This window comes from Hyla sarda, chromosome 2 (genome assembly GCF_029499605.1).
Source record: "Hyla sarda isolate aHylSar1 chromosome 2, aHylSar1.hap1, whole genome shotgun sequence".
NCBI lineage: Eukaryota > Metazoa > Chordata > Amphibia > Anura > Hylidae > Hyla > Hyla sarda.
In genome coordinates this window covers 26,587,238-26,609,319 of record NC_079190.1, presented here as the reverse complement: position 1 = coordinate 26,609,319, position 22,082 = coordinate 26,587,238, and the positions used below count along the sequence as shown (strand labels likewise).

Sequence of the window (22,082 nt, the reverse complement as noted above, 5' to 3'; positions counted from 1 at the left end):
ATATCCTACAAGCGCGCGTGCAGCACAAACCCCACACGCACGTACCAGTGTGCACAGTTTAAATCAGCAAATGCGTGCACAGTATGGATCCTACGAGTGTGTGCAAGTGTTTGTACAGTAGGAATCCTATGAGCGAGTGTACAGCATGAATCCTACAAGCGTGTACAGTATAAATCCGACACACGAGTGTACAGTATAAACGCTACCACCGTGTGTACAGCATAAATCCTACAAGCGTGTGTACGGCATAAATCCAACAAGCATGTGTACAGTATAAATCCAACAAGCGTGTGTACAGTATAAACCCTACCAGCGTGCATACAGCATAATTCCTACAAGTGTGTACAGTAAAAATCCAACAAGCGTGTGTACAGTATAACTCCAACAAGCATGCACAAGCGTGTGTACAGTATAAACCCTACAAGCGTGTGTACAGCATAACTCCTACAACCGTGCATACAGCATAATTCCTACAAGTGTGTACAGTATATATCCAACAAGCGTTTGTACAGTATAACTTCAACAAGCATGTACAAGCGTGTGAACAGTATAAACCCTACAAGCGTGTGTACAGCATAAATCCTACAAGCGTGTGTATAGTATAAATCCAACAAGCGTGTGTACAGTATAACTTCAACAAGCATGTACAAGCGTGTGTACAGTATAAACCCTACAAGCGTGTGTACAGCATAAATCCTACAACCGTGCGTACAGCATGAATCCTACAAGTGTGTAAAGTATAAATCCAACAAGCGTGTATACAGTATAAATCCAACAAGCGTGTATACAGTATAAATCCAACAAGCATGTACAAGCGTGTGAACAGTATAAACCCTACAAGCATGCATACAGCATAAATCCTACAAGCGTGTGTATAGTATAAATCCAACAAGCATGTGAAAGCGTGTGTACAGTATAAACCCTACAGGCGTGTGTACAGCATGAATCCTACAAGCATGTACAGGCGTGTATATCGCACAAACACTACAACCGTGTGTACAGCACAAACGCTACTACCGTGTGTACAGTATAAACCCAACAAGCATGTGTACAACATGAAACCAACAAGCGTGTGTGCGGTATAAACCCCACAAGCGTGTGTACAGCATGAATTCTACAAGCGTGTAAGGCATGAATCCCACAAGCACCTGTAAGGCCCAAATCCCACAAGCGTAAGGCACAAATGTTACGAACGAGTAAACAGAAAAATGCCATGAGCGTAATCAACATGCGCGAGTGCATGAATCGTACAAATACCATGAGTGCATGTACAGAATTACCAGCGCCCATACTACATGCGCCTGAACTGCACCAATGCTACCAGTGCATGTACAGAATTACCAGCGCCCATACTACATGCGCCTGAACTGCACCAATGCTACCAGTGCATGTACAGAATTACCAGCGCCCATACTACATGCGCCTGAACTGCACCAATGCTACCAGTGCATGTACAGAATTACCAGCGCCCATACTACATGCGCCTGAACTGCACCAATGCTACCAGTGCATGTGCCTTGACAAACACATGAAATTCCCTCCTTGTGATCAGGAGGGCCGTGTCGTAAACCTTGAATAAACTAAAATGTGTACGTATATATACATATATAATCATATACATGGAGCAAATTAAGGGGGGCGTGTGCAAGGAACCAATTATATGGTCGTATGCGTAGAATAATTATAGGGGGGGATTTCCCTTTTTTTTTTTTTTTTTGAGCCTGCACAGATCAACTATATGACTGTGTATGAGGAATAAATTATAAGAGTGTGAACACCAACAACTACATGACTGTATGCGTAGAAAATGAATCGTGTGCTCGGCATAACTATCTGATCGTATGTGTGGAAGGAATGACCGAGCAGAGCAGTCGAGAGTGTGCTGGCATATATTAACCCCTTATAGTAAAATGCAGAGCTGAGCAGCCCGAGAACGTGTCGGCATGTAATTAACCCCTTGTAGAAAAATGCAGAGCTGAGCAGCCAGAGAATCGTGCCGTCATATAATTAACCCCTTGTAGTAAAATGCAGAGCTGAGCAGCCAGACAATCGTGCCGTCATATAATTAACCCCTTGTAGTAAAATGCAGAGCTGCGCAGCCAGAGAACGTGCCGGCATGTGACTAAACCCCCCCCCCCCTTCCCCCGTTGAGAACGAACCCGGTAACCGACACACACAATATACACTACATAACCATGACAGGTGGCGGGGGTATGATGATAGCCTAAGCTCCCCGATACCACAACAGGGGCCAGTACCCTGGCAGAAAACCCTAAGGTGACAGCACCGACCCGGCTGTAGAAATGCCGGTACCGTACTGCCACACGGGTTCGTGGGGGAGCGAGGACTCGCGCAGCCACCCCAACACAATAGCCGCAGCATGCCCCTGTCACGGGTCCCACTGCCGGAGGTGCCGTGCCAAACCCGCCGGAGGAAGAGAACGGGCCACGTGTCCCACTGTTAATGAAACCGGGGCCGGGGCCTGGCCGAGGGTACACCCCCGGACTCCGGCTTACCTCCGGAGAGGTGGTTGCGGAGAAACGCCGCCACCAAGGCCAGCCCCGGCCACTTACCCGTACCGCACCGCCGGAAACAGCTTCCGGTCAGCTGACTGGTGTGTCAGCTGACCTCTCGTCACGTGAAGAACCCGCGGCGTACTGTGCTAGGGGCACCGCGGGTTCTTATAGTGATTAACCCCGCCCCCTCTCACAAATACAGGCTAACTGCGTTAGCCTTCACACATATCATCTGCTCATCTCCTCCTGCTCTATAACATGATACCTGCACATTGTACTGTATTGTATGTATCATCTGCTCAGCTCCTCCTGCTCTATAACATGATACCTGCAGATTGTACTGTATTTTAGATATCATCTTCTCAGCTCTTACTGCTCTATAACATAAAACCTGCAGATTGTACTGTATTGTATATATCATCTGCTCAGCTCCTCCTGCTCTATAACACAATACCCACAGATTTTACTGTATTGTATATATCATCTGCTCAGCTCTTACTGCTCTATAACATAATACCTGCAGATTGCACTGTATTGTATGTATCATCTGCTCAGCTCCTCCTGCTCTATAACATGATACCTGCAGATTGTACTGTATTGTATATATTACCTGCTCAGCTCCTCCTGCTCTATAACATGATACCTGCAGATTGTACTGTATTGTATATATTATCTGCTCAGCTCCTCCTGCTCTATAACATATACAATACAGTACAATCTGCAGGTATCATGCTATAGAGCAGGAGGAGCTGAGCAGATGATACATACAATACAGTGCAATCTGCAGGTATAGTGTTGTAGAGCATAAGGAGCTGAGCAGAGGATTTATAAAATACAGTACAATCTGCAGGTATTATGTTATAGAGCAGTAAGAGCTGAGAAGATGATATATACAATTCAATACAGTCTGCAGGCATAATGTTATAGAGCAGGAGGAGCTGAGCAGATGATATATACAATACAGTACAATCTGCAGGTATCATGTTATAGAGCAGGAGGAGCTGAGCAGATGATATATACAATACAGTACAATCTGCAGGTATCATGTCATCTGCTCAGCTCCTCCTGCTCTATAACATGATACCTGCAGATTGTACTGTATTGTAGATATCATCTTCTCAGCTCTTACTGCTCTATAACATAAAACCTGCAGATTGTACTGTATTGTATGTATCATCTGCTCAGCTCCTCCTGCTCTATAACATGATGCCTGCAGACTGTATTGAATTGTATATATCATCTTCTCAGCTCTTACTGCTCTATAACATAATACCTGCAGATTGTACTGTATTTTATAAATCATCTGCTCAGCTCCTCCTGCTCTACAACACTATACCTGTAGATTGCACTGTATTGTATGTATCATCTGCTCAGCTCCTCCTACTCTATAACATTAAACCTGTAGATTGTACTGTATTGTGTATATATAATCTGCTCAGGTCCTCCTGCTCTATAACATGATACCTGCAGATTGTACTGTATTGTATATATCATCTGCTCAGCTCCTCCTGCTCTATAACATGATACCTGCAGATTGTACTGTATCGTATATATCATCTTCTCAGCTCTTACTGCTCTATAACATTAAACCTGCAGATTGTACTGTATTGTATATATTATCTGCTCAGCTCCTCCTGCTCTATAACATGATACCTTCAGATTGTACTGTATTGTATATATTACCTGCTCTGCTCCTCCTGCTCTATAACATGATACCTGCAGATTGTACTGTGTTGTATATATTACCTGCTCTGCTCCTCCTGCTCTATAACATGATACCTGCAGATTGTACTGTATTGTATATATTCTGCTTAGCTCCTCCTGCTCTATAACATGATACCTGCAGATTGTACTGTATTGTATATATCATCTGATCAGCTCCTCCTGCTCTATAACACGATACCTGCAGATTATACTGTATTGTATATATCATCTGATCAGCTCCTCCTGCTCTATAACATGATACCTTCAGATTGTACTGTATTGTATATATTACCTGCTCTGCTCCTCCTGCTCTATAACATGATACCTGCAGATTGTACTGTGTTGTATATATTACCTGCTCTGCTCCTCCTGCTCTATAACATGTTACCTGCAGATTGTACTGTATTGTATATATTCTGCTTAGCTCCTCCTGCTCTATAACATGATACCTGCAGATTGTACTGTATTGTATATATCATCTGATCAGCTCCTCCTGCTCTATAACACGATACCTGCAGATTATACTGTATTGTATATATCATCTGATCAGCTCCTCCTGCTCTATAACACGATACCTGCAGATTGTACTGTATATATCATCTGCTCAGCTCCTCCTGCTCTATAACACGATACCTGCAGATTGTACTGTATATCTACACTTCTGATTATCTTTCCTATTGCTTATGTGTTATGTTAAATAATTGAAGTTGTTTTTTTCCATGGGCAAAATATATGGATACTATCATTTTGTAATGTAACATTTCCAAAAGAATATATGTAATTAAAATGTTTTGATCTATTTCTGCTGCCTGCTAGCAGGACATTAATAGGCTTGAATAATTCAATTTGTTATTAAATACATATACTGTATATATATGCGCCGAGATGCCTGAGCTTCCATTTAATTGTGTGATAATTTTACATTCTTGCATGTTCAGCAAAAAATGCAAGTTATGAGCTATTTCCCAAATCCTTATATATTAAAATGTACAAATACATACATGTAGAAATATATAGACTATATATACACTGCAGTGTTTTAGATACAGAAATTTTTTTCCAGACATACTCATTTTTAGCCACTATGTACCATATTTTCACGTATTTGTTATGACTATGATTAATAATAAATTGTATTATTGATGATGATGATAATGCTAATAATAAAATAATTAATTTTATTATTGATGATGATATTGCAAATAATAATATAAATGTTTTTTCATATTTTATTCATATTTCTATTTATTGTTGAGTATTATCCTTTTGTTTGTTTGCATGGTACATAGCGCTCCGCCTATTGCTGCATCTAGGACGGTCTGATCCCTTGAACTCTTGAAAACAGAAACATCTTTTTTATAATAAACGTCATTGGTAAGAGCCGGTGGACTCTGTATACCTGCAAATGAAATACAATACAGTAATACATGCAATAAATATATTTTTGTTAAATATTGTACAGATGGCATTGTTTGGTACATATGTATTCATAAATAGTCACCTTGACGTACATTGTGTCACTCGTGCGCTATAGTTATCGGGAGGCATTCTCTGGAAATATAATCTAAATCCCAAGTAATTTATTGTTGCAAAGAAAAAAAATGAGGTGATTTAGACAGCAGTCATTTATCCTTGAAGCTTCAGCCCACTCATCACTTAACCTTGTAAACATTCAGATCTGGAATATGTATTATCTGAGGCGGCTTCTCAGCAGCTGCCGATGGAACAAGCTGATCTCAAAGTATATCTTACTTAAATAGATGGGATTTTAATATATGTAGGATGGAATGTCATATTTTACTTGTATGTCTTGTTAGATTCTCATTTCCGCTGCCATTGTATGCCGAAGGAATGAAAAGGAACTGTTACGGGGAGCGCTGTGGTCACTCATTCTGACTGTGAGCGCTCCCCTCCTCCTGTCTCTGGGACTCGCTTTGTGGGACACGCCCGCATCCGAGCCCCGGGCATCTCCTTACCCCATGCTGTCTCCAGCTTCTCTCTGCATATGTATCGCCGGTGCGCGCATCCCTGTCCCTTAGGGGCATGTGCCGGCGCTATGTGATTTAGAGGGCCAGTGCGCCCTTAAATATCAGTTGCACCTGTACCTCTGTTCTAAGTATCTGCTCCTCCCACCACTCCTTGCCGGATCTTTGTTTGCCTAGAGCCTTAGAGAAAGCGTTATTGTGTTTGCCCTGCCTTGTTCTGACCTTCTGCTCCGTGACCTTATCTTGTTCCTGTGCCGCCTGCCTATTGACCTCCTGCTATGTTCCTGAACACGCACCTGTGCTGCCTGTCCTGACCTTCTGCTATCCTGACATCGAGTTGCCATATCCCTTCTGTGCTACATTACAGCTAAGCAACCTGTGTGGATGAGTCTTACCAGGGCTTTGCGGCGGGCTCTGGTGAAAACCAGTGGCACCTTAGACTCCCTGGTACGGCACATGTCATCTTCCACACAGGTACAGCAGATCCACTACTACTGTGAGTGTTACAGGAACCATATTTCGAAAAGCCTTGCTTTTGCTTTTATTTGTATTGGATTCTAGAGTCAGGACGGCTAGTATAGGCCATCAATATCTGATTGGCTGGGATCCAAGTGGCGCGACCTCCATCATCGGTAATACAACGCGGCAACAAAGCCAGAAAAAAGAGCTATGCTACATTACCTCCAGTTGACTCCACTTGGCTTTGGATGCCACATTATCAGCCATTGACTATAGTAGGACAACCATTCAACCGGAGCGTTGTTGAGCAAACAGATCATTCCTGCCTTATTGTTCTAGTGATAGGTCACATTGATCTTACCCCCGATTGGCTATATCTTAGCTTCAGCGAGAAGAACCATTTGAAGCAATTCCACTTAAATAATAAATTTATACTATATAATCCGTAGCATGAATAGGTTTTCATTGGAAAGGGTGAAAGTGAAGGTGGCCATGCACCTTCAATAGCTGTTGTCCAAATGTCCATTCGGCTGACAGCTATCTCTTCTGAATGTTCATGTTTCCTCAATGGAGAAAGGAGGGGTAAGCTTCTGCCAGACAGCTCTGGTGGTGGCCTAACAAAAAGGTTGGACAGTTCATATCCAGTATGCCCAACCCTTCTCTTCCCAGAAGCCATCTGTTAGGAGTGAATTTCCTTAGACAGTCAGGTGGTCCTCCAGAAGTTGTATGGGCACCTTTACTCACCATGAAGCTCCCCAATGGATAGTCCAAGGAAGAATGAAAATAGACAGTCACCCCACCCAAGCACTGCTTTAGGCACCCAAAAGTAATGTGGATGAATGGAAGGGCTAGCATAGGCAAGGAAAAACTTAATCTTTGGTCCTAAGTTTTAGGCCCTTATGAAAGCATTTTTTTAACTCCTGATTCCATAACTAATTTCAAATATAACACATGACTACAAGTAGGACTTCATGCAGAACTAGTTATTTGATTCGGAGGACGGTGGAACTTTGTTCAAACTTTTGCCAAACTTAAAAACCCAAATGTTCTTACAGATTGAGATTTTGTATTCCTTTTACATCAAATCTTTTTGAACCTCATGTAGCACCGTAATGGGGAGTTATATGGGGTCCTTCTTCAGTCCTGATGGCATTAACCCTGATCTTCTCAGATGCCAATCAGCTCTCTTACTTGGAACTATGGAAATCAATGCCTGTCAGCTGTATTCTTTTTGCTGACCCATGTGGGCTTCTCTTCACTTGCTCTTTAAATGTGAAATTAAACGTGCTATGCATTATTTGCTATTTCTTCTACATTGTGTATGCACTGCTGTGGTCACCAAGGGATGAAACTAAAATGATTAAAGGGAGCTTCCAGCTTCGTGCACCATGCTGCTTATAAAAAGATACCAGGGGCTAGAATAGAGAGCCCTTTAGAGCGGTGTGTGTGAGAACACATGATTGTTGTGGGTAGAGTCCCGATGGGTGCACACCCATACTGTGTACTGCTGGGGTGTGACGAGAGTGGCTGTTGTGGTGTCCCGGTACCGTATTGTATACCGTACCTTGTGTGGTGGTCCCCAAAGTCAGAGTTACTTTGTTCCAGTAGCATCCTCTTAGTGGGATGTCCCCTAGTCGCCTCTTTCATATGCAATTCTGTGATGTTTATATGTATAAATAATTGTATATTTAATTAGCTATATAGTGTCGCAGCCTCTGCCCATATAAGGGAGCTGCAACCAATGAGCGCTCTCTTGGGTGCCGGACAATCAGAGAGAGAGAGGAGTTCCATGTGACTTGCAAAGAAAAGCTTAGGCCTGAAGCCTGCCAGCCTCAGCCTGAATCTAATCGTGAGCTACGATATCAATCCCCGCTAAAGCTAGTGTGACTACTGGACCTAAATTCAATCCCCTAAATCCATCGGAACAGCACTTATTCCTTTTCTAAGCTCTAGAAACTCACGAGGTCCCAACCAACTGTCAAACTCCAAATAGACTTTGTTACATGGACTGTTCCTGTTTAATGTTGCACAAAAGCTGCAGTAAAGATTCCGACAGTTTTATGAAAACCTCCGGTTGTGGACAATCATTTATTATACCTCCCTATCGTTCTTGGGATGCGTGACGATAGGATAAGCATATACAGAGGAGCCCTCACCCGGGCGTCACGAGGGATAAGGGTTAAACCCGCACAGCTACACCCCATATACCCTACATCCCCAGGCTACCACCCTGTTCTAGGTTGAGGGAGCCCGGGGGAGGGCTGTGTGATGGGCAGTGTGTTGTGGGTAGAGATGTGGGCCTAGCCTGGAAGTGAAACCAAAAAAGTACCCCTATTCGGTCGAGGGTGCTATTCCAACAACTATCTCCAAAGTACTCAGGGCATAAAAAACACTCTAATGTAGGGTATATTACCCTAGGACCATTGAGAGACAGCTACAGGCTAAGGTGAAAATGGCCTCCCCTGATGGCTATTGGATAATGCAATCCAACTGAGAAGAGGTGGAGGTGTATGCACCACTCTTAAAGGGGTACTCCGCTGCTCAGCCTTTGGAACAAATTGTTCCTAATGCTGGAGCCGGTGCCGGGAGCTTGTGACGTCATAGCCCCGGCGGTCACACCTCCTCCCATAGACTTGCATTAAGGGGGCGGGCTATGATGTCACAAGCTCCCAGCACCGGCTCCAGCATTCATAAAAGTTTATTCCAGACGCTGAGCAGTGGAGTACCCCTTTAAAGATGTACTCCACCCCTAGACATCTTATCCCCTATTCAAAGGATCTCGGCTGTGGCACCCCAGACATCCGATGCACAGAGCGAAGTTCGCTCCGTGCCGAAGGACTGGCTATGCGGGGCAGAGGCTTGTAACGTCACAGCCACGGCCCACTCGTGACATCACGGCCACGCTCCTTCAATGTAAGTGACATTGACGCCCCCTCCCATAGGCTTGCATTGAGGGGGCGTGGCCGTGATGTCACAAGTGGAACGTGGCTGTGATATCACGAGCCTGCGGCGCTGCACCTGACGCTCTAAACGAATGCCAGGTGCAGCAGGGAGATCGCTGGGGACCCCCGCGATCAAACATCTTATCCCCTATCCTTTTGGATAAGGGATAAGAAGTCCAGGGGCGGAGTGCCCCTTTAAAGTCTACAGGAGTCACTGATTTTGCTATATGTGGTTGCGATATGGGTTCAGGAAGGCTCTGGGCTTCAGAAACGGGATGGGGGCCTCACCAACCTTGATATGGTCCTGCCCTGGATAGTGGGAATCTGTGTAGGCCCTGAAAATTTACCAAAAATGGTTTTTGGTCTCTGTGGTTCCCCACAATAGATCAGACCCTCCCTCGGGGTCCTCCAGGAATATCATTTGGATTGATCTTATATAATCTTATCACTAGAATTCTTCTAGATAACAATGTTAAAGTCATAGGGGGAGATATATCAGAGGAAAAGTTGCCCAGTTGCCCATAGCAACCAATCAGATCGCTTCTTTCACTTTGCACAGGCACTTTTTAAAAATGAAAGAAGCGAGCTGATTGGTTGCTATGGGCAACTTTTCCTTTTGCACAGGTTTTGATAAATCTCCCCCATAAAGTTTTCCTCTGTTACTTCAGGTAAGTGGGTAAATACTTACACAATATTACATATTCTATTAGTAAACCCATAATAAGGAAGTGTTTTATCACAATATAAGGTAATAATTGTATAATGCTTGCAAATTGGAGGTTTTTTCATCTGTAATGCTTCTTAAACAGTATAAAGGTAAAAAATTCAATGAAAGGGCTATTAAACACCCCCATAAGAAACACTTATAGAGATTGTACGACCAGGATATAAAAATACATTGAGAGCATTAAAAGCGAAGAGTTACTTATTACCATAAGTGATATTATAAAGTATAATTCTTCATGTATGCTCCTGTATCCTGCTGTTATCATTAACCCTTTTACAATCAATGACACATTTAAAGGGAACCTGTCACATGTAGTGCACCCTGCAGATATCCTATTGTAGAGCAGGAGGAGCTGAGCAGGTTGATCTACAAGGTTGTCTTGTTGGAAGTTGAACCTTCAGCCCAGTCTGAGGTCCAGGTTTCCATAGAGAAAGGGATAGCAACAGCAGTATACAGATAGAGCTGAAGGGGAGGTGTAAAACTACTATATATCCTGATCCCATAGAGATAGCAGCAGCAGTATACAGATAGAACTGGAGGGGAGGTGTATAACTGCTATTTAATCTGCAGCAGCAGTATACAGATAGAGCTGGAGGGGAGGTGTATAACTGCTATTTAATCTGATTCCATAGAGATAGCAGCAGCAGTATACAAGTAGAGCTGGAGAGAAAGTGTAAAACTACTATATACTGTACCCTTATCCTATAGAGATAGCAGCAGTATACAGGTAGAGCTGTAGAGAATGTGTGTAACTACTATATATCCTTATCCTATAGAGATAGATGCAGTATGCAGATAGAGCTGGAGGGGAGGTGTATAACTGCTATTTAATCTGATCCCATAGAGATAGTAGCAGCAGTATACAAGTAGAGCTGGAGAGAAAGTGTAAAACTACTATATACTGTACCCTTATCCTATAGAGATAGCAGCAGTATACAGGTAGAGCTGTAGAGAATGTGTGTAACTACTATATATCCTTATCCTATAGAGATAGATGCAGTATGCAGATAGAGCTGGAGGGGAGGTGTATAACTGCTATTTAATCTGATCCCATAGAGATAGTAGCAGCAGTATACAAGTAGAGCTGGAGAGAAAGTGTAAAACTACTATATACTGTACCCTTATCCTATAGAGATAGCAGCAGTATACAGGTAGAGCTGTAGAGAATGTGTGTAACTACTATATATCCTTATCCTATAGAGATAGATGCAGTATGCAGATAGAGCTGGAGGGGAGGAGTCTAACTGTTATATATCGTGATCCCATAGAGATAGCAACAGCAATATACAGATAGAGCTGGATGGGAGGTGTATAACTGCTATGTAATCTGATCCCATAAAGATAGCAGCAGCAGTATACAGATAGAGCTGGAGGGGAGGTGTATAACTACTTTATATCCTGATGCCATAGAGATAGTAGCAGTAGTATACAGATAGAGCTGGAGAGGAGGTGTATAATTACTATATATCCTGATCCCATAGACATAGCAGAGTATACACATAGAGCTGTAGGGGATGTACAGTATATAACTATTATATAATCCTGATCCCATGGAGATAGCAGCAGTTACAGATCTGGGTGGGGAGGGATTTGGGAGCAAGTAGGAGGGAATCTGATAGGTGATGATGTCACTCGCATTAAGCACCGTAACTTTTTTTTGTGTTAGACTGGTAATCACATTACCTAGTTACAGTAATAAAACACATAGATGCAGTTGTGCTGGAATAAAACAGCGATGGTGATAGTGAGAGTGTGAAACTAGTGATGGTGGAGTGATTCTTTAAGAATAAAGAGAAGCCACTGTGAGAAGTGTCAGCGGTTTACCAGGGGTATTCCAGGAAAAAACTTTTTTATATATATCAACTGGCTCCAGAAAATTAAACAGATTTGTTAATGACTTCTATTAAAAAATCTTAATCCTTTCAGTACTTATGAGCTTCTGAAGTTAAGGTTGTTCTTTTCTGTCTAAGTCCTCTCTGATTACACCTGTCTCGGGAACCGCCAAGTTTAGAAGCAAATCCCCATAGCAAACCTCTTCTAAACTGGGCGTTTCCCAAGACAGGTGTCATCAGAGAGCACTTAGACAGAAAAGAACAACCTTAACTTTAGAAGCTCATAAGTACTGAAAGAATTAAGATTTTTTAATAGAAGTAATTTACAAATCTGTTTAACTTTCTGGAGCCAGTTGATAAATCTAAAAAAAGTTTTTTCCTGGAATACCCCTTTAACTAAACAATGAAATCCACCAGGCCGGGGACTTTGTTCATACGAGTGGCCTCAATGGTATGTTTTCTCTTTTTAAAGGGGTACTCCGCTGCCCTGCTTCGGAAGCTCCGCTCCCCAGCGTCCGGAAGTTTATTGTTCCGAACGCTGCGTGCGGGCTTCCGTGTTCAGGGCCGCCCCTCGGCCGTCGCACCCCCTTCCCGTAGACTTTCGTTGAGGGGGCGGGCGTGACGTCACAAGCGGCGGCCCTGGACGCGGAAGCCCGCACGCAGCGTTCGGAACAATAGACTTCCGGACACTGGGGAGCGGAGTTTCCGAAGCAGGGCAGCGGAGTTTCCGAAGCAGGGCAGCGGAGTACCCCTTTAAATATTTTGTAGTAAGTGTTTTGAGCCTTTAATGTTTATGTGGTAAAGGGAGAACAGGTGGGATTGTTTTTTCATTTCAGAAAAGCTTCTTATCCAAACATTTCACATAATAGTCGGCACTTATACGCTGATGGAAAATAAACATGTCCCTCTTTACCAGCGATGCCCATTGATACGCTCCATACGCCTTCAGCCCCAACCATCTCGCTAAGTGGATGACAGGATAATTGCTTTTATTTCTCTATGACTGTCAACCAACACTTAGCGCCAAGTTGATTCATCAGCGTTCCGATCCGTATGTTCGTGATGGAAGGCGCTTCACTCCTGACGCCTAATTTATGGACACGTTAATAGTATTTCTATGACCGCTTCCATCATGTTACTCACAATATACGAATATCCCAAAGTATAGAACAAATGTATTTTTTTTCTAATAAGGAATAGAATATATCTTTGGTGCAATCATTTCCCTATTTTATTCCGGTAGCCATGGTAACAGAGGCCACCGCTTAATAATAACACATAATTCTCATCTTCGAAGTAAAACCACATTGACAAGAAAGATAAACTAAACATAAAAACTTTTGTGCATTTGACTATAATTACAGCAATCTGCGGCCCCCGAGATTAGAAGGAGTGATGGGATAAGTGGCGCCCATTCATTTACATAGGCCCTGCCCTCTCAGCCTCCTACCGGATTCCTTTGAATGACAAAAGTGCTTACAGGCATTTATTCACACCCCGAAATAAATTCAGACCTTAGATAGAATATAGAATAGAATGTATCGGCAGATAAGAACCATTGGGCCCATCTAGTCTGCCCAATATCCTGAATACCATGAATAGTCCCTGGCCCTATCTTATATGAAGGATAGCCTTATCCCTATCCCTATATTATATGAAGGATAGCCTTATGCCTATCCCTATCTTATATGAAGGATAGCCTTATGCTTATCCCTATATTATATGGAGGATAGTCTTATACCTATATCTTATATGAAGGATAGACTTATGCCTATCTCTATCTTATATGAAGGATAGCCTTATGCCTATCCCTATCTTATATAAAGGATAGCCTTATGCCTATCCCTATCTTATATGAAGGATAGCCTTATACCTATCCCTATCTTTTTTGAAGGATAGCCTTATACCTATCTCTATCTTATATGAAGGATAGACTTATGCATATCTCTATCTAATATGAAGGATAGCCTTATACCTATCCCTATCTTACATGAAGGATAGCCTTATACCTATCCCTATCTTATATGAAGGATAGCCTTATGCCTATCACTATCTTATATGAAGGATATCATTATACCTATCCCTATCTTATATGAAGGATAGCCTTATGCCTATCACTATCTTATATGAAGGATATCATTATACCTATCCCTATCTTATATGAAGGATAGACTTATGCCTATCTTTATCTTATATGAATGATAACCTTATACCTATCTCTATCTTATATGAAGGATAGACTTATGCATATCTCTATCTAATATGAAGGATAGCCTTATACCTATCCCTATCTTACATGAAGGATAGCCTTATACCTATCACTATCTTATATGAAGGATAGCCTTATACCTATAACTATCTTATATGGAGGATAACCTTGTGCCTATCTCTATCTTATATGAAGAATAGCCTTATGCCTATCTCTATCTTATATGAAGAATAGCCTTATGCCCATCTCTATCTTATATGAAGGATAGCCTTGTGCCTACCCCTATCTTATATATGAAGGATAGCCTTATCCCTATCTCTGTCTTATATGAAGGATAGCCTTATGCCTACCCCTATCTTATATGAAGGATAGCCTTATGCCTATCCCTATCTTATATGAAGGATAGCCTTATGCCTATTTTATATGAAGAATAGCCTTATGGCTACCCCTATCTTATATGAAGGATAGCCTTATGCCTATCCCTATCTTATATGAAGGATAACCTTATGCCTGTCCCTATCTTATATGAAGGATAGACTTATGCCTATCTTTATCTTATATGAATGATAACCTTATACCTGTCCCTATCTTATATGAAGGATAGCCTTATACCTATCCTTTAACTGCTTAAACCCCTTCACTGTATTTGCAGCTCCCACTTCTGCAGGAAGGCTATTCCATGCATCCACTACTCTCTCAGTAAAGTAATACTTCCTCATATTACTGCAGAAACCATTGCTCTTCTAATATAAAGTTATGTCCTCTTGTGGTAGTTTTGTGGTGTTCTGGTACAGAACATGTTACACTGCACTGCCTGTCCTCTCAGTTCGGGCAACTGGGCCACGGACCGTATCACGCCTCCTGGCGCTTCGTAAGACACCACATATGACTATGTTTATTTTTATTACAATATTTTATTTTAAAAATGGGAAATGGGGGGGAATTCAAACTTTCATTAGGGGAGGGGCTTATTCACATTTGCGGCATTAACCGTAGGTCCTGGCTGCTGATAGCAGTCAGGACCCACCGAGCATGATGCGGGAGCGGGACCAGTGGGTACAAGGGAGTTTCCGAAGAATATACTTATAGGAGGAGATTTTTAAAAACCTGTCTAGAGGAAAAGTTGCTGAGTTGCCCATGGCAACCAATCAGATCGCTTCTTTCATTTTTAAAAAGGCCTCTGAAAAATGAAAGAAGCGATCTGATTGGTTGCTATGGGCAACTCAGCAACTTTTCCTCTGGACAAATTTTCAAAAGTCTCCCCCCCATTGTGCCCAGGGTGGGCTCAATTTATTTATTATAAAAAATGCAACAAACAGTCCTCCTCAAAGGCTATGAAGTAAACTTTACCATAATGATTGTTATAAATAGTGAATAATGATAGATATTAATGCATCTTAGTAATTACATTTCTTGTATAAAAGAGATATTAGTTCTATGATTACAAGGGTCCAAATTATATCCCTTAACCGGAAACGGATTTATTTTTATTTTATTTTATGGGATATATTTATTTTATTTTAAGGGATATAATTTGGACCCTTGTAATCTTAGAAAACTAATATCTCTTTTATACAAGAAATTGAATTACTAAGATGTATTAATATTCTCTATCATTATTCACTATTTATAACAATCATTGTGGTAAAGTTTATGTTAGGGTCTGCCCTCCACTGCCGGCAGTGCCGCAGTTCGCATTGCGGGACCCGCCCGCATGCAGTGGCGTCACTAGGGGGGGGGGGGCAGAGGGGGCATGGCCCCCCCTAGATCAGGCCGTGCCCCCCATTGTGCCCCCCCAATTTAAAATAAACTGAGTCAGGGGTCGGCAACCCAGGGCACTCGTGCCACACTCATGGCATGTGGGGGGCTGCTGACATTCACTTGTAAAAGTTATGCATGGTAGGGTGATGCGGCCATAAGGGCTGGTTGCATCACTGTGAGCAGGCCGGTGTGAGGTGAGATTTCCAAACCCATGCAGATGGGTTCGGAAATCTCACCTCACACCGGCACTGGTGTCGGAGACTCACTGCGCGCAGGCATGTCTCCTGCGTCCTCTACCCTCCCACACTAGAGGAGAGAGAAGTAAACACCTCACCACTGCTAGTGCGCCTCCTCTGGGCCTTTCCCAGTCTGCGATGCTGTGTGTTGATAAAGGGGCCTTGTTGCTGGGCAGCTCCTCTGCCTGCCTGATTACTCAAGAACCTGCTGCCATTGCTAGCAAGTTGTCTGCCGAGCAGAGTGAGGGAGAGAGGCCATTCATCTTCTCCCTTGTCAGCACTGAAAAGCCGACAGAGCCCACCGCTGAGGAAGTATCACAGTCAGGTTTCTTATCTTTCTTTCTGTATGGAGGGGATCACTAAGTAGTTGTGGCTATGAGGTGAATTCATCCCTTTCCTGGCAGCACTTTTCTTGTCAGTAAGGTTTGATTCACCAAGTTTAACCCTTAGCTTGACAGGATCCTGAGTTATATCCTGTAATACTCCAGAGCTGTACTCACTATTCTGCTGGTGAGGTCACTGTGTACATACATTACATTACTTATCCTGTACTGATCCTGAGTTATATCCTGTAATACTCCAGAGCTGTACTCATTATTCTGCTGGTGAGGTCACTGTGTACATACATTACATTACTTATTCTGTACTGATCCTGAGTTATATCCTGTATTATACTCCACAGCTGTACTCACTATTCTGCTGGTGAGGTCATTGTGTACATACATTACATTACTTATCCTGTACTGATCCGGAGTTATATCCTGTATTATACTCCAGTCCAGAGCTGTACTCACTATTCTGCTGGTGAGGTCACTGTGTACATACATTATATTACTTATCCTGTACTGATCTTGAGTTATATCCTGTATTATACTCCAGAGCTGTACTCACTATTCTGCTGGTGGGGTCACTGTGTACATACATTACATTACTTATCCTGTACTGATCCTGAGTTATATATCAGACAGGAGGCTCATATCTTGCATTAATCTTTCTTCTTTAATGCCCATAGCAGAATTTTTTATACAATTTTAAACGTAAATTAAAGAAAAAATCTTCAAAACTACAACTCCCAGCAGCCCTTTGGACTCTCTTCACCCTTCCTAGCTCGACTGGCTCCTATATAAAGGGCTGTCTGGGACATCTCCTCCTCTTTCTTTCTGCTCATGGCAGACATCAGTTAAGTGATTCATGTTGTTTTAATATCCTTTGGATACCTTTTATTGTATATTTCGTTTTATCATTCTCTACTCTATATTTACTGTAGCTTCAGATTTATCTGAATATTTCTATTTTCTGTAACTGTATATGTATATATTTTCTCTGTCTAGATTTCTTATATTTTTCTTTTATTTAGTCCTGTGACGAGTCCTTTATAGACCGCAGACCCCTGGTTGCGGTCGGAAGGGTAAGGGGCTTCGTTCTCTATTTCCACAGATTTTCCCATCCCTGTTTTACTCACAGACGCCATCTTAGGTCCCCTGTGGCTTTCTTCTCCTTCCCCTTCTTCTCGCTGCTAAACCACGCGCGGGAACCTTTAGGGGCGGAGTCGCATAGTCCCAGAGGCGGCCTGCCGCTCCTCCTTGCAGCCAATCATAGCGCGGCTTACCTCGCGTCTGGCCAATTGCGGCACTCGCGGCCGTAATCGCATGTGATTACGGCCCCGAGCGCTGTATACTAACAACCCCTCCTTCCCCTCTCGCCATTCCGTGGCGAGCGGTGGAGGGTTTAGCATCGGAGCAGTCACTGTTTGGTATTAGATAGAGCCTCAGGTATCGCTATATATATTAACCCATTGTACCTTACCTGTCAGCTTGTTAGCTTGTCTGGTAGGAGACTGGGCTCTCTGATAAATTTATATAGATCATTCTCTCTGACATAAGAGGTCACAGCCTGAATAGTGTTACTTATTATTCTAATCTATAATGGCCGGAGAATCTTCCCAGTCAGGCTTGGGGCAGGATATGCTCTCAGAAGCTCCCCTATCTGCAGCACAAATACAAGAGCTTATTAATAAATCAGTTAAGGCAGCTCTGGCGACAGTTGCTGCACCATCGGTATCTCATATGCCAGTTACTGCTGACTCTGCCAAGAAAGGCAAAGCGCTTTATAAGCGCAAACATACTGTCGCATACGACTCCCCGGCAGGGGAAGAAACATATATGCAACAGACAGAGCCCACCATGACCTGTCACCCCGCAATGACAAACGACCCCATTCGACCCCCGGGCCTCGGGGAGTGTACTAAGAGGCATAAGTCCGTCAGGCGTTCCAAGCCTAACTCCTTCGATACGTCGGAGGAGGACTCGGCGGAGGAAGAATCTGGTGAACCAGAAGGCACAGATTCTGGGTCTGAAAATGAGGCGGGTTTACAGGCGGATTTCCCATCCACCGATCCGGGTGTCCCAGGAGAGACTATCCTGGATACTTTGGGGCAACCCTTTTTCCATCCAGAGGCCATCATACACCCCCGCTCAGGGGATTGGGCCCCCTTGCCCCAGGTGGCTGCATATATAGAATACTGGACCCGGCGAACCCTTGATCGGGTCAACCGTAATAAACTGAGGGCAGAATGCCCACGGCCTTTCCTCTCCAAGAAAGTGGCCATAACTCCGGAAATAGATCCTGTCCTTATGAAGTACTTAACAAAATCCGGAAAATACTCAAAAAAGGGCATTGAAAGGTCGTTCAAGGCCATCCAAGACAGGATTTTGGACCGTATATACTCGAGTATAAGCCGAGTTTTTCAGCACGATTTTTCGTGCTGAAAACACCCCCCTCGGCTTATACTCGAGTGAACTCCCCCACCCGCAGTGGTCTTCAACCTGCGGACCTCCAGAGGTTTCAAAACTACAACTCCCAGCAAGCCCGGGCAGCCATCGGCTGTCCGGGCTTGCTGGGAGTTGTAGTTTTGAAACCTCCGGAGGTCCACAGGTTGAAAACCACTGCGGCCTTCGACATCATCCAGCCCCCTCTCACCCCCTTTAGTTCTGTACAGTACTCACCTCCGTTCGGCGCTGGTCCGGTGCTGCAGGACTGTCCGGAGAGGAGGTGGTCCGGTGGGATAGTGGTTCCGGGCTGCTATCTTCACCGGGGAGGCCTCTTCTAAGCGCTTCGGGCCCGGCTCCAGAATAGTCACGTTGCCTTGACAACGACGCAGAGGTACGTTCATTGCCAACGTACTTCTGCGTCATTGTCAAGGTAACGCCTCTATTCCGGGCCGGAAGCGCGGAGAAGAGGCGCCCCCGGTGAAGATAGCAGCCCGGAACCACTATCTAACCGGACCACCTCCTCACCGGACAGTCCTGCAGGACCGGACCAGCGCCGAGCGGAGGTGAGTACTCAGAACTAAAGGGGGGTGAGAGGGGGCTGGATGATGTTGAAGGCCGCAGTGGTCTTCAACCTGCGGACCTCCGGAGGTTTCAAAACTACAACTCCCAGCAAGCCCGGACAGCCGATGGCTGCCCTGGCTTGCTGGGAGTTGTAGTTTTGAAACCTCTGGAGGTCCGCAGGTTGAAGACCACTGAGGGCGGATGATGAGAAGAGGATGATGAAGGGGGGGTGTGGGATGATGAAAAGAGGATGATGAAGGGGGGTGTGGGATGATGAAGGGGGGTGGGGATGATGACAAGGGGATGATGAAGGGGGGGGTGTGGGATGATTACAAGGGGATGATGTAGGGGGGTGGGGATGATGACAAGGGGATGATGAAGGGGGGTGGGGATGATGACAAGGGGATGATGAAGGGGGGTGGGGATGATGACAAGGGGATGATGAAGGGGGGATGTGTGGGGTGATGACAAGGGGATGAGGACAGGTGATGATGATGAGGGTCTGGATGATGACAGGCGGTGATGATGATGAGGATGTTAATGACGGGTCTGGATGATGACAGGGGGGATGATGTATTTCCCACCCTAGGCTTATACTCGAGTCAATAACTTTTCCTGGGATTTTGGATTGAAATTAGGGGTCTCGGCTTATACTCGGGTCGGCTTATACTCGAGTATATACGGGCCCACTAACAAAAATCCTTAATCTTTCAGAGCAAGCAGCTTCCTCTGGTGACCCTGTGGATATCACGCAACTCAGAGGATGGGCGCAACGTGCAATGTGCATGTTGGGAACGGCGAACACCATCTGTTCCATTGAACGCAGGAGATCCATCCTCATGAAGCTGGAACCCCAGCTTTCACATTTGGCGGAAAATGAACCCGGCCCATCGGCAGAAGGCCTTCTTTTTGGGGAGGACCTTCTCAAGAATATTAATAAATTTGTAGGCCTATTTACAGGACTGGACAAAGCGCAAAATTCGCTTAAAAAATCCAGTGGCAAGGTTTTTAACAAGGCCGGCAGAGGAAGAGGTCGTCTGCCGGCCGAGGCAACTATTATAGACCCTATGCTAGACCTCCCGCTGAGCCCTATGTGCCACCTCCACAACAATATACCATGCCGATGGCACAACCTGCACCTTTCTTTCCACCCCGAGGTCGACCCTGGAGAGGACGGGGCGGTAGAGGCTACCCTCGTTCCAGACCATCATCTGGTGAGTACAGATTCTCCACATCTTCCACATGTTACGCCGAGCGCTCCGGGTCCCCGCTCCTCCCCGGAGCGCTCGCTACACTCTCCTCACTGCAGCGCTCCGGTCAGATCCACTGACCCGGGGCGCTGCGATACCGCCTCCAGCCGGGATGCGATTCGCGATGCGGGTAGCGCCCGCTCGCGATGCGCACCCCGGCTCCCGTACCTGACTCGCTCTCCGTCGGTCCTGTCCCGGCGCGCGCGGCCCCGCTCCCTAGGGCGCGCGCGCGCCGGGTCTTTGCGATTTAAAGGGCCACTGCGCCGCTGATTGGCGCAGTGGTTCCAATTAGTATGTTCACCTGTGCACTTCCCTATATCACCTCACTTCCCCTGCACTCCCTTGCCGGATCTTGTTGCCATCGTGCCAGTGAAAGCGTTTCCTTGTATGTTCCTAGCCTGTGTTCCAGACCTCCTGCCGTTGCCCCTGACTACGATCCTTGCTGCCTGCCCCGACCTTCTGCTACGTCCGACCTTGCTTCTGTCTACTCCCTTGTACCGCGCCTATCTTCAGCAGCCAGAGAGGTTGAGCCGTTGCTAGTGGATACGACCTGGTCACTACCGCCGCAGCAAGACCATCCCGCTTTGCGGCGGGCTCTGGTGAAAACCAGTAGTGACTTAGAACCGATCCACTAGCACGGTCCACGCCAATCCCTCTCTGGCACAGAGGATCCACTACCTGCCAGCCGGCATCGTGACAGTAGATCCGGCCATGGATCCCGCTGAAGTTCCTCTGCCAGTTGTCGCTGACCTCACCACGGTGGTCACCCAGCAGTCGCAACAGATAGCGCAACAAGGCCAACAGCTGTCTCAACTAACCGTTATGCTTCAGTAGTTACTACCACAGCTTCAGCAATCATCTCCTCCGCCAGCTCCTGCACCTCCTCCGCAGCGAGTGGCCGCTTCTGGTCTACGACTATCCTTGCCGGATAAATTTGATGGGGACTCTAAGTTTTGCCGTGGCTTTCTTTCCCAATGTTCCCTGCACCTGGAGATGATGTCGGATCAGTTTCCCACTGAAAGGTCTAAGGTGGCTTTCGTAGTCAGCCTTCTGTCTGGAAAAGCCCTGTCTTGGGCCACACCGCTCTGGGACCGCAATGACCCCGTCACTGCCTCTGTACACTCCTTCT

The 22,082-nt window shown here is 44.8% G+C and overlaps 1 protein-coding gene across 7 annotated transcripts in view; it reads left to right on the top strand.

Annotated features, from left to right (window-relative positions):
• The first annotated feature begins 10,212 nt into the window (after positions 1-10,212).
• Positions 10,213-22,082, top strand: part of NOX4 (NADPH oxidase 4) — a 298,783-nt gene continuing 286,913 nt past the window's right edge. For 2 of the 7 annotated variants that reach the window (XM_056561416.1, XM_056561413.1), the window contains exon 1: positions 10,213-10,274. The gene's annotated coding sequence lies outside the window, so the exon portion shown is untranslated. The remainder of the gene's footprint in view (positions 10,275-22,082) is intronic. The other 5 variants (XM_056561415.1, XM_056561417.1, XM_056561409.1 and 2 more) reach the window with 5 other exon arrangements.